This window comes from Pseudochaenichthys georgianus, unplaced genomic scaffold (assembly GCF_902827115.2).
Source record: "Pseudochaenichthys georgianus unplaced genomic scaffold, fPseGeo1.2 scaffold_857_arrow_ctg1, whole genome shotgun sequence".
In the NCBI taxonomy this organism is placed as follows: Eukaryota; Metazoa; Chordata; class Actinopteri; order Perciformes; family Channichthyidae; genus Pseudochaenichthys; species Pseudochaenichthys georgianus.
Genome location: NW_027263399.1, coordinates 29,071 through 40,167, shown reverse-complemented (window position 1 = coordinate 40,167; position 11,097 = coordinate 29,071).

Below are 11,097 nucleotides of genomic sequence, written 5' to 3'. Positions count from 1 at the left end.
AGTTCGGTCATCAGGGAGGGACTCGGAGTTGAGCCGCTCCTCCTTCGCGTCGAAAGAAGCCAGTTGAGGTGGTTCGGGCACCTAGTTAGGATGCCACCTGGGCGCCTCCCTAGGGAGGTGATCCAGGCACGTCCAGCTGGGAAGAGACCAAGGGGTAGACCTAGGACAAGGTGGAGGGATTATATATCTTCGCTGGCCTGGGAGCGCCTTGGGATCCCCCAGTCAGAGCTGGTTGATGTCGCCAGGGAAAAGAAAGTTTGGGGCTCTCTGCTGGAACTGCTACCCCCGCGACCCGACCACGGATAAGCGGGAGAAGATGGATGGATGGATGGATAATTACCACATGTTGAACATGAACACATGTTTTTAAGTTGACAACCATTTATAAATTAAGTTGCTCCAAATAATATTGTATTCAATAGGGTTTTTCTCTTAGCTTTTTCATGTTTTTGCCTTTAAAGAAAGAAATTAATTGATTCCACAACAAAAATATTAGGCAATTCACTTTTTATTTTTGAACTGCAGGTGTTTATTTCAACACATGATGTTTCAAAAGGAGAGACTTCATTTAGTTTGAACATTGCCTGAAGACGGTTGACGAACTTCTCATGGTGTGCACACCTAGACCGGACTTAAAAGACGTTCCTCTGACCAACGCTGACCTCATTTTGTATGTTGATGGGTCTGCCTCTCGCGACCAAGGGGGCACTCATCGGGTGGGTTTTTCTGTTGTTTCAGATTCTGCAGTACTCCGTTCTGGACCGCTTCCATGTCACCTATCAGCACAGGCAGCAGAGCTCATCGCACTAACTGAAGCCTGCACGTTTGCAGAAGGCAAAACCGTGACTATTTACACTGACTCACGATATGCTTTCGGGGTAGTACACGATTTTGGGGCTATTTGGAAGTGTAGACAATTTCTGAAATCTGATGGCAAACCAGTACTTAACCATGTACTGGTTGCAGGCTTACTAGATGCCATTCTGCTCCCATCTGAAGTTGCAGTCTGTAAATGTGCCGCACACGCAAGCAGTACAGACCCAGTTTCCCTAGGAAATGTGTCTGCTGACTCAGCCGCAAAGGCAGCTGCCCTGATTCCTCTCGCACCTCACCCACACTCATTTGTTAAAATCCCTGTCTCCTCCTTCACTGACAAAATGTCATCACTGACTTCCATGCAGCAGCTAGCTACGCCAGTTGAGAAGGCTCAATGGAAGGCTGCTGGGGCTGTTTTTGACCCAAAATCCAGCACCTGGGTTGGCCCAAATTCCAATCCATGTCTTCCCAGACATTTTTTCCCTCATTTCGCTAAGTTGACACATGGGTTGGATCATGTGTCAACAGGGGGGATGTTAGAGTCTATCAATCAGGAGTGGTTCACAAGGGGATTCACAGTAACAGCTCAAAAGCACTGTGAAGCATGCCTAATCTGCATTATGCAAAATTCTGGTAGACCAGTAAAGGTTACAGGACCCGGAGCACATCCACCTCCCACCAGGCCATTTGAGCACCTAATGCTGGATTTCATTGAGCTTAGCCCATCAGAGGGTAAGAAGCACTGTCTGGTGGTGGTCGACATGTGGTCCAAATGGGTTGAAGCTTTCCCAGTAAAAGCACAGACAGCAAATGCTGTGGCAAAGGCACTACTGAGGGAAATAATTCCTAGATGGGACTACCAGACAACATTTCTAGTGACAACGGTTCACATTTTGCTAATGAGGCCATTACGCATATAGGAGAATACATGGGCATGGACATCAGAAAGCATTGTGCTTATCACCCGCAGAGTGGGGGTGGGGTGGAAAGAGAGAACGGCACAATCAAAAACAAACTAGCAAAATGCTGTGCAGACACAGGTCTGTCATGGACACAAGCTCTGCCCATTGTGCTGATGTACATGCGGATGCGGAAAAGAACACGGAGTCAACTCAGCCCATTTGAAATCCTTGTTGGGGCTCCTCCACAGATTGGACTCAAGGTTCCAGGATGTCCTCTTTCCTCCACAACTTTGTGTGAGGATGCTATGTTGTCATATTGTGTTAACCTATCATCCACTTTAGCAGACATCCGACGTCAGGTAGCCGCAGCCTTGCCTACTCCTGCCACTGGTCCGCTTCACCGCCTTCAACCCGGCGACTTCGTGCTGATCAAGGATTTCCGGAGAAAGAGCTGGAAATACAATCGTTGGCAAGGTCCCTACCAGGTGCTTCTCGTCACCCAGACAGCGGTCAAGGTCGCCGAGAGAGCTACATGGGTCCACGCCAGCCACTGCAAGGTCGTAGTCACAGGAAAGGAGAAACGATAGAAACAGATGACAACAAGTGACGTGTCCGAGTCACCAACAGATGACAACAAGTGACATGTCCTAGTCACCAACAGAGATGACAACAAGTGACGTGTCCGAGTCACCAACAGATGACAATGACATATGACATATGCTCTCTGGTTCCTCGTTTGTGTTATCAGTGTGCGAAGTCTGACTGTCCGTGTCACGAAATCGACCGAGAGAATACACTCACACACACCATGGAACATTTCCCCCTCGTGATGAGGGCTCGTCTGGAGAGACGACAACGCAACCGTTAGCAATGTGAATACTACTGGAGAGCCTGGACAATCATAGAATGGTTCCTCTGCATACTTGCCATAATAGTTGTGTTAGGACTAGTCCTATATTTTATGTATCCAGGGTCAGCACACAGCATGTCAGCCAAAATCGAGGTATCTAAGAGGTACATGGGGAAAGGAGGGCGAACCATAGAAACCATAGACCCTAAGAAACTGGGGGGGGCAGACGCCTACATTTGCTATGTCGAGAGTGACAGGGGCTGGACGTTTGTTTTATGGACCACCGCGCACACCGATTGGGGTTATACCTTATGGGACGACAAAACAAACATCAAAGGGAGATTGTCTATCTCCAAGGTCAATTCATCGAGCCCCGTTATCCTGTTGCAACTACAGGCTGGCCAGATATCAGACAAGGGTTATTTTGTTGTCTGTATGTATGTATCCGGCGCCGACCCGTGTGGCACATTTTACATAGACATCGCGCCCAAAACTCAGACCCCGGAAAAGCGTAAGCAACCTTTGACGCCACTGTTGACATCCATAGGTACATCTACATGTAATCTATACATAGGCGACCATAGCAACATTGATGTGGGTCAGACCAGTAATGGGATCACCGGTAACGTCTGGTGGCACACTCTGAGATCATTCTTGCAGGCCGCAGGACAAAATGGGTCATGTTATGCATGCACTCTTTTCCCCCAGGACTCATCAATGTCCGTGCCAGTTCGTCCGCGCTCTCTGACCCAGGTTGAACACCTCTGTGCGTTTATGGCTCTGACAAGGCCCATCAAGGGTGAAGACAGCGTAACCGAGTGGCGTTATGCTAGGCAGCTTCCCCCACCATGCAGTAATCTGTCTAACTCCTCTTTGCGTGCATCCACGCTTGACACCACATACGCAAAGTACCAACCCGTCAGCCATGTGCACCCTAGTCATTTGATAGGGATGAAACACAGCCTATGCATCCAGAGAGTTTACCACAAAACGTCTCTTACACCACCTTATTTTTTCCTAGGCACTACTACTGGTTGTACCCGTATCCTACGGAACACGTGCAGTTACGGTGCTTACAAAATCTCGTATTGTCACATATCCGGTGCCCCTGAAAGAATCCTTTCTAACGTAGCATTCCCTGATGTTAAACATATTTCCCTCCAACTGGCTTGGCCCAGTGATGCTGGGTTTAGCGCGCCACAAGATTACGTTTGGTTGTGCGGCGACAAGCTCTATCAAGTTCTGGCTCCCCTCTGGATAGGTACATGCACTCTAGTGGATTTGAATCCAGCAGTCACTGTACTCACGTCCTTAATGTACACGACACATCATTACCCAGAGTTCCAGCACCCCAACCACCACAAGGTAAAAAGAGATCTGACGTCCGCTGGAGCTAAATTCATGGGTGGCCTGTTCCCATGGTGGGGTACAGTAAACAATGCCCATAAAATAGATACCTTACACGTCCGGCTAGAGAATCTCACTTACGAGACGACGCAAGGCTTCCAGGCATTGCCCCCATTCATAATAGCCTCTAGGAACATGCTCATGCAGCACCAATTTGCTCTTGACCTTTTGTTCGCCTCAAAGGGTGGCCTGTGTCATGTGATCGGTGACTCCTGTTGCACTTACATTCCCGACGCCACCAAGAACATCACTGACACCGTGCTGCATCTCAACGACCTGTTAGCCGACATGAAAGCTGATGACATATCCAACGCAGGTGGCTGGGACTGGTGGGACTGGTGGGCCTGGCTTACATCAGGCGGGTGGGAAGCATGGCTGGCTAGGATAGTGACACCCCTGGCGATCATTTTTGGCCTATTAATCAGTTGTACCTGTTTGATTATCCCAATACTGAAGAAGTGCGTTTCCAGCATGGTATCCTCAGCTTTCGTTCAGTATACTACTATTCCATTACACGACAATCCTTTGCGCCACAGTGAGATAGACCAGCTAGAATCAGAAGAGTCTGATTCCGATTTATCAATATAATCATGTGTGTATCTCCTCTCTTATGCTTACATTATATTGGAGTCTGTCCTCCACAAAAACAGTCAGTTTTCTATGATATATTTGTGATGTGTTTACTTAAACCAGCGATGGAGTGTATTCATTGATGTGTTATATCAGTCTATCCTGTCATTTTTTTTTTTTTTATTGATCAAGTATGATCAAAAGGGGAGAATGTAGTGGACATTTTTATTATATCATTCTTATTATATCCTTCATATGCTTAAACCAAATGCTTCTTATTTCCTGATGTGCTTTTACCATTATTATTCTATTATATTCTCTTATGGGTTTATTCCCAGGGGCTGCAAGGTCACAGCTGTTTTGGCGACTGGGAGACTCTGCTTTTTCATTGTACTGCTCACTCTCGGGCAGACTATTTTATACTCCGTTCGACTTGTGACATATTTAATTATTCTATCATTTATTTGAAGCTTCAAAATAATAAATAAAAGACAGCTTTTCTCGATTCACCATTTATTTGTTTTGATCACTTTGACTTGTACTCTCCAGCCGTGTTTGGGTCCTAGATTTCCATAACAGTTTCTCCATTCTTCAGATTGTATAAATGCAGTTCATTCCCCATATAGTTGAATACATAACCCCAAACATCGCCATTTTTCAGAGCCCATTCTTCATGAAGTTCTTCGGCTGGAGGCGTCTGAATCCGGCACAGATATTGCATTCGTTTCTTGATTGGTGCTCCGGACTGATGGCTGTACGTTGTCACAGGCATCTCGCTGATTAAACCCATATCTATGCTTCTCTTGGCCATTTTTCTTTTTTGAAAGGTGCCTTGGTGAGTGGAAATGACTGGCCTGTTATTTAGTTTGAGCGTATGTATTTTCATCTATTTCCATCCCCTTACTTTTAAATGTTCTGGTGAGGAGGGCGGGACATGTTATGTTGAGTGGAGGCGGAGCCCTTGTACAAGCTGGAGGCTTCATGGAGTGAAATGGAGCAGAAACACATTATTTATGGGTACAGCAAAATTATAATATTATCCCTAGTACAACCTCACACAAACTTCATATTGGGTTTCCTTATAGTGGTGTAATGTAATTATAAAAAGACAAAGATCATGTTTTTAAAATTGTTTTGTTATTTCCCCTCTTCAGAGAGACTTTTCTTATAGTTAGTAAAAAGTAATTACACATTAGTTCACAGTCCCTACAATTAAAAAAGAGAATATCCTCAGGTATCACTATTAAAAAACCTAAATAAGATATTTTAAAAATAACATGAATACCCCCTTTGTAAAACATATACTGCATTCATATACTTCCAAGAGACTCCTAAACATCTACTTGGGTAGTGTGAATTGAACGATAAACCGATCACTGTAAACGAAACGCGGAGAGAAGCAGCAGTGCAAATCGTTAAGTCTATTACCATGTATGCACTACGGCATTAACTTGGTAAAATGTAATGTGTTTTTATGAAAATGTGTTCAATGTTGTGTTTTCAATTAAACAATCGCGGAGCCCTTTGGAGAAAAGTGAGAGTCTTTTGCAGTCAAAAACAGGGGAAAGTCTGCCCCTTCGTCCCTGAGCCCCTCCTCCAACCCCCACGAACACTCACATGACCAAAAGAGGGCGCGAGATAAGTTTGTGCACAGATCTTTTGGCTGTACTCTGAACCCGGCCCAGATGCTGCATTCGTTTCTTGACTGGCGCTTCAGACGGTTGGCAGCAAGTTGTCGCACAGGCTAATTAAACCCAATTCGTGACGTCTCTCGGCCATGTTTCTTTTTTGAAAAGTGACTAGGTAAGTGGAATTGCCTGTCTTTTTTAAATTTAGTTTTGAGCATATCTCTATACACTCCTCTGCTGGCCATAGCCTCAGGAGGGGCGGGGCAAAGGGGGGAGGCTGTAAGGGTAGGCATTTATACAGAGATTAACATCAAAGGCTTTCACCAATGTGAAATTACACCTGCCTGTTATAACACATCACATCAAAGGGCAAACATCAAAGGCTAATTAGATTAGACAATAAAGGGCTCTGAGGGGCAGGGGTCAAATAGACTATCTTAATCAATACATCAAAAAACTATACAACAAAGGGACTGCCTGGGGCTTTTCATTCATATCTGATTGCAGGCTAATTACTCCACTCTCAGGGGCAGGGGTCAAATACCTTAACCCCAAGAGACTATCTTAATCAATACATCAAAGAACTACGCCGGGGGCCTTTCACACACATCAAATAATTGGAGGCGGGACATGGGAGGCGGGACTTAGCTCATTGGCCAATGGGAGACTGACTTAGCTCATTTGCATAATCGGGGGCGTGTCCACCTGTCACTTTCTATGCATACTAATTTGACGAAAGGGGTATCATTATAACTACTCCCTTTGATGGCTTTGCCCTACAAATAGGCGAAGCATAACAATCCAGACAATAAAGGATTCAATATTTGTCTATCTCTCACCCTCCCTGACTAGCATAATACTTATAGCTTAATACTAGCAAAATGGTTATTTTAATGATTGTTTAGTAAGGAATGTGTATACAACATAAACATTAAAGAAACAAGGATGTTTAGTCTTTACTGTTAATACATAACATGGCTCTAAACAACGCCACACAACTGGTCTGATAAAACATCCCTGTAATAAAAAAAGATCACACCGTATGAACATCACATGTTGATGTCAGCTGTCAGGATATCAGTGTTTTAAAGAGGAAAATCAAATGTGAATTTCTCTTACCTTCAAAAAGCTGAATGAAAATAAGAATGCATGCCAAGCATGCATGCCAAGAATGCATGGCCTTTTCAGATATGAACTCACTAATAAATACTAAAGCTGACTCACATTGTACTCCTCCTATTTCCTTCAGTCTTTGTGAGGTTTTGTGGACAGCCTCACTTTATTTATTGCTCTTCACCTCTTGAGCAGGAAGGGGAAATCAAAGTAAGAACAGCCGTTGAAACGTTGCATTTGGTTTTGCACACACTGATGTTTAACTGAATTTCTGAACTGAATCAGACTCATCCACTGGATTATGTTAGAAATTAAAATCAATGTTTTGAGAGCATTGTGCACCTTAAACACACAGTCAGTTTAATTGCTGTTTTACACTGAAAAACCAGAAGTTCTTGTGCACAAGAACTTGTTAAGCTTTTATTCTGAAAATCCTTCATCTCCGGTTAGCATGAGGCTAATATACCATTTACTATAGAGGTGAATTTAGCACCAATATGATATGATGTTGCACATCGAAACCTACTGATTTCAACACTACAACTATAAACGTCGAGATATTATTATTGTTGGATAAGGTACAGTTTATTTGATTACGTTATTGTTTACAGATGTGGTTAGCATGTGACAACATTCAGACTGACCGGAAACCAAACTGCTGTGAAGTATTTCCTGTATTTTTAGGAGTATTGATTACAGCGTTGAGAATGTATTAAATGAAAAGTCATGAAAGAGTTAAGGAAGAGAAAAGGCGTGTTTAGATATATATTGAATGTACAATGTCTTTATCCTCTGATATGCGTAACAACGGACGTTGAGAGCCGGCCCGCAGGGAGGAGCCAGCAGAGGATATATATTCAGCACAACCTGAGGAGACGGCCTCTTTTCTTCACTACCAGAGCCAGAGATCACAGCTGTATTTCTGTTCGGACTATATTCTGTTTGTGACATTATCACGCTTTTTATTAATTAAAGTACCAATTTGAACCTTCTCAGAGACTCCATTTAGTCTCCTTTTTAAACTTCTGTCCTGGACGCTAGAATAATCACACACAGATAACAATTGGGACAAAGCCGACGTGATTCTAGTGGAACGGGAGAGACAATCCAGCCGGCTGTGGCCTGGAACCGATGGCAATCGTCTGACACACAAGAGATCTCAAACAATCGGTAAGAAGAAACCCGTTAAATCAAATTCTTCAATAGTTTATGCAGGAAAATCTTAGGACTGTGTGTTGGACTGCTGCTTCCGGTTCCTGAAAATAGCTGGGAAATTAATGTTAAAACAACCAAATGTAATGACAACAATCATATAACACGAGGCGTTACTTTGTCACAAGCAGGGTGAGTTACATACTTATTTTTCTTATATCTAACCCTGCATGCGATTAGTTTGTCTGTTATTACATGTCAGCAAGAGGCTAATCGTTCCAATATAGTGTTCTTTGTTACGTTTTAAGTTAACGTGAATAGCGTGTGGCTATTTAAACAAAAGAACAAAATCACAGTGGAATCTGAGATGATTGGAAAGAGTGTTTGTTATTTTTAAAAGTCCTTTGTGTGATTTGGCAATCATTTCAATTGCGTTTCTTGTTACGTTTTAAGTTATCGTGAATGGTTGGAGACTATTTAAACAAGAACACAGTTGAGTGAGTGTTTAGAAAACCAGTGAGGCCTTCTTATAAAAAAGTCCTTTTCGAGGAAAAGGCCTGAAAGTTTTGAAACTTTCAGTGGTTGTTTTCCTGTTTTCAAACAGACATTGCGTGTGGATTACGATTAGAAGTGCGACATTCGTGCGTTAGTTAGACGATATTCTGCTGATTGTGTTTGATTTGCGTCTTAAATGTGTCCCAACATAGCGTGTTTAAACAGAGGAGATAACCATACGGGCTCTTAAAGTCAAAGAATTACGTGCATGGGTAGAGAACTGTGACGTAAGGGTATGAGGCCCATTTATAAATTGTACATTAAATAGAAATGTTATTTTAAACTGCATTGTTGTTTTGTGTTGAATTTTAAAAAAACTCTCCGCTGTGGGAGCCAAGAGGTGTTGTAAAATCCCTTTGTTCTTCAGGTCAAAGGTTGGAAAAGTTGCCATCTTGTTTTGCCAGCATGTTTACAATAAACCACACGGCAGTCGCCATTTCGTGAAATGCTAATTGAAGAAGTGAGACTCTGTTTGTGTTCACCCAGTCCTACTCCTTCTTGAGAAGGACAAATCACATTTCTTTGCAAAGTTGGAATTATAAAATAGATAGGTTATTTTACCGTGGGAAGTTTGGCATTCATAGGGGTCTGATATTGGAAGTTTTTTCTGCTTGAATTGACGTTTTTGAAATATTCCAGTTTGCAAAAGTGTTTTGTTGATTATGTGCTGTGTCGTTTTAACCAAGTGTAATATTCTTCCCTAGTGTAATTCTCTTTCTATTTTTTTTAGAAAATAAAATAAGTTTTTCTTAAATACAGGTTAGTTTTGCAATAGTAATCCCTAGTGGATTAATCTGAAAATTACAATAGCGCACTCTGCTGGTAGTACAGAATTATTACATAGAGGAAACACTCAATAGCATTTTGAAGTCTAATTCTAAGTGTTATAAATACACACATGCCTCATTGCCGAGATAGAATTGCAAGTGGTTTCTAATTATAAGATAAGACACTTTATATAATACTTTTTCAAATAAGCAAACAAATGTATTGAAGCTAACACAAGTTATGACATTTACATAATTCCAAACATTTTGAAAAGTGAAACACAGTAGATTTTCACCAGATTTCTAATATTCATATTTCAAAGTCAAAACTACACACTGTACAATTTGTATTTCCTAACAATTCTGATTTCAAAAAATAAATAAATCATTTCTATTTTTTAGATCGATTAAAAAAAAAAAAAAAAAAAAAGATTATTATATATATCTATTATATTAAAAAAAAAGAAAAAGAGGGGATTTAAAGTTCGGACGAACAGCAACGCAGGTGCTAGTCAGAGGATTAGTGCGTCATCTTTGATAACTTCATAAATAGGTAGAGAACATGTCACCAAAACAAACTAAGATGAGACTAGATGCAGTGCCAGGCACAACTGCAGATATTAAGGCGAGAGTAAACACCTGGTCAGATGCTGGAACAGTTCCTACTAAAAGACAGAAGACATGGAACCAAATAGAGGAACTGTTCAAGCAGTGGCAAACGAGAGGATTGATTCCAGCAGATGATCAACCTGGACCAACAGAAGCCCAGAGAAAAGCTGTAGTTGAACATGAGAATGCCGGATACCTAAAACAGGTAAAAGCATGGATCAAAGCCGGACAACCCCCTCGGTATGGACCTGCTAAAAATGCTATGAAAAAAGATGAAAAAAGAAAAGTTATGGTTGCAAATCTGATTCTCTATCTAAAATATACCAGCCAGGGATTGACAAACAGCTTACATGTGGTAGCAGCAGAAGATCTGCCAGGAATGGAAGAACTCGGCAGAAGAGAGGAAGCACTCAGTAGAAGAATGGAGAAACTCGACAGACTGGAGGAACTCGGCAGAAGACTGGAGGAACTTGACAGAATGGAAGAACTCATCGGAGGGATGGAAGAGAGACAAAAGGCAGATGAAGCCCATAATGACATTATTGCAGAAAGACAAAGGGAGGAAGATAAATACCAACAACTTCTGGCGGAAAGACGACAAGAAGATGTAAGATTCCAGGACATGATGGCAGATAGACAAAGGAGGGAACAAGAAGAACGAAGAACTCAAAGAAAACGCTGGACAAACTACTCTCCTGTCTATTCCAATGGACAGGGAGATGAAAATG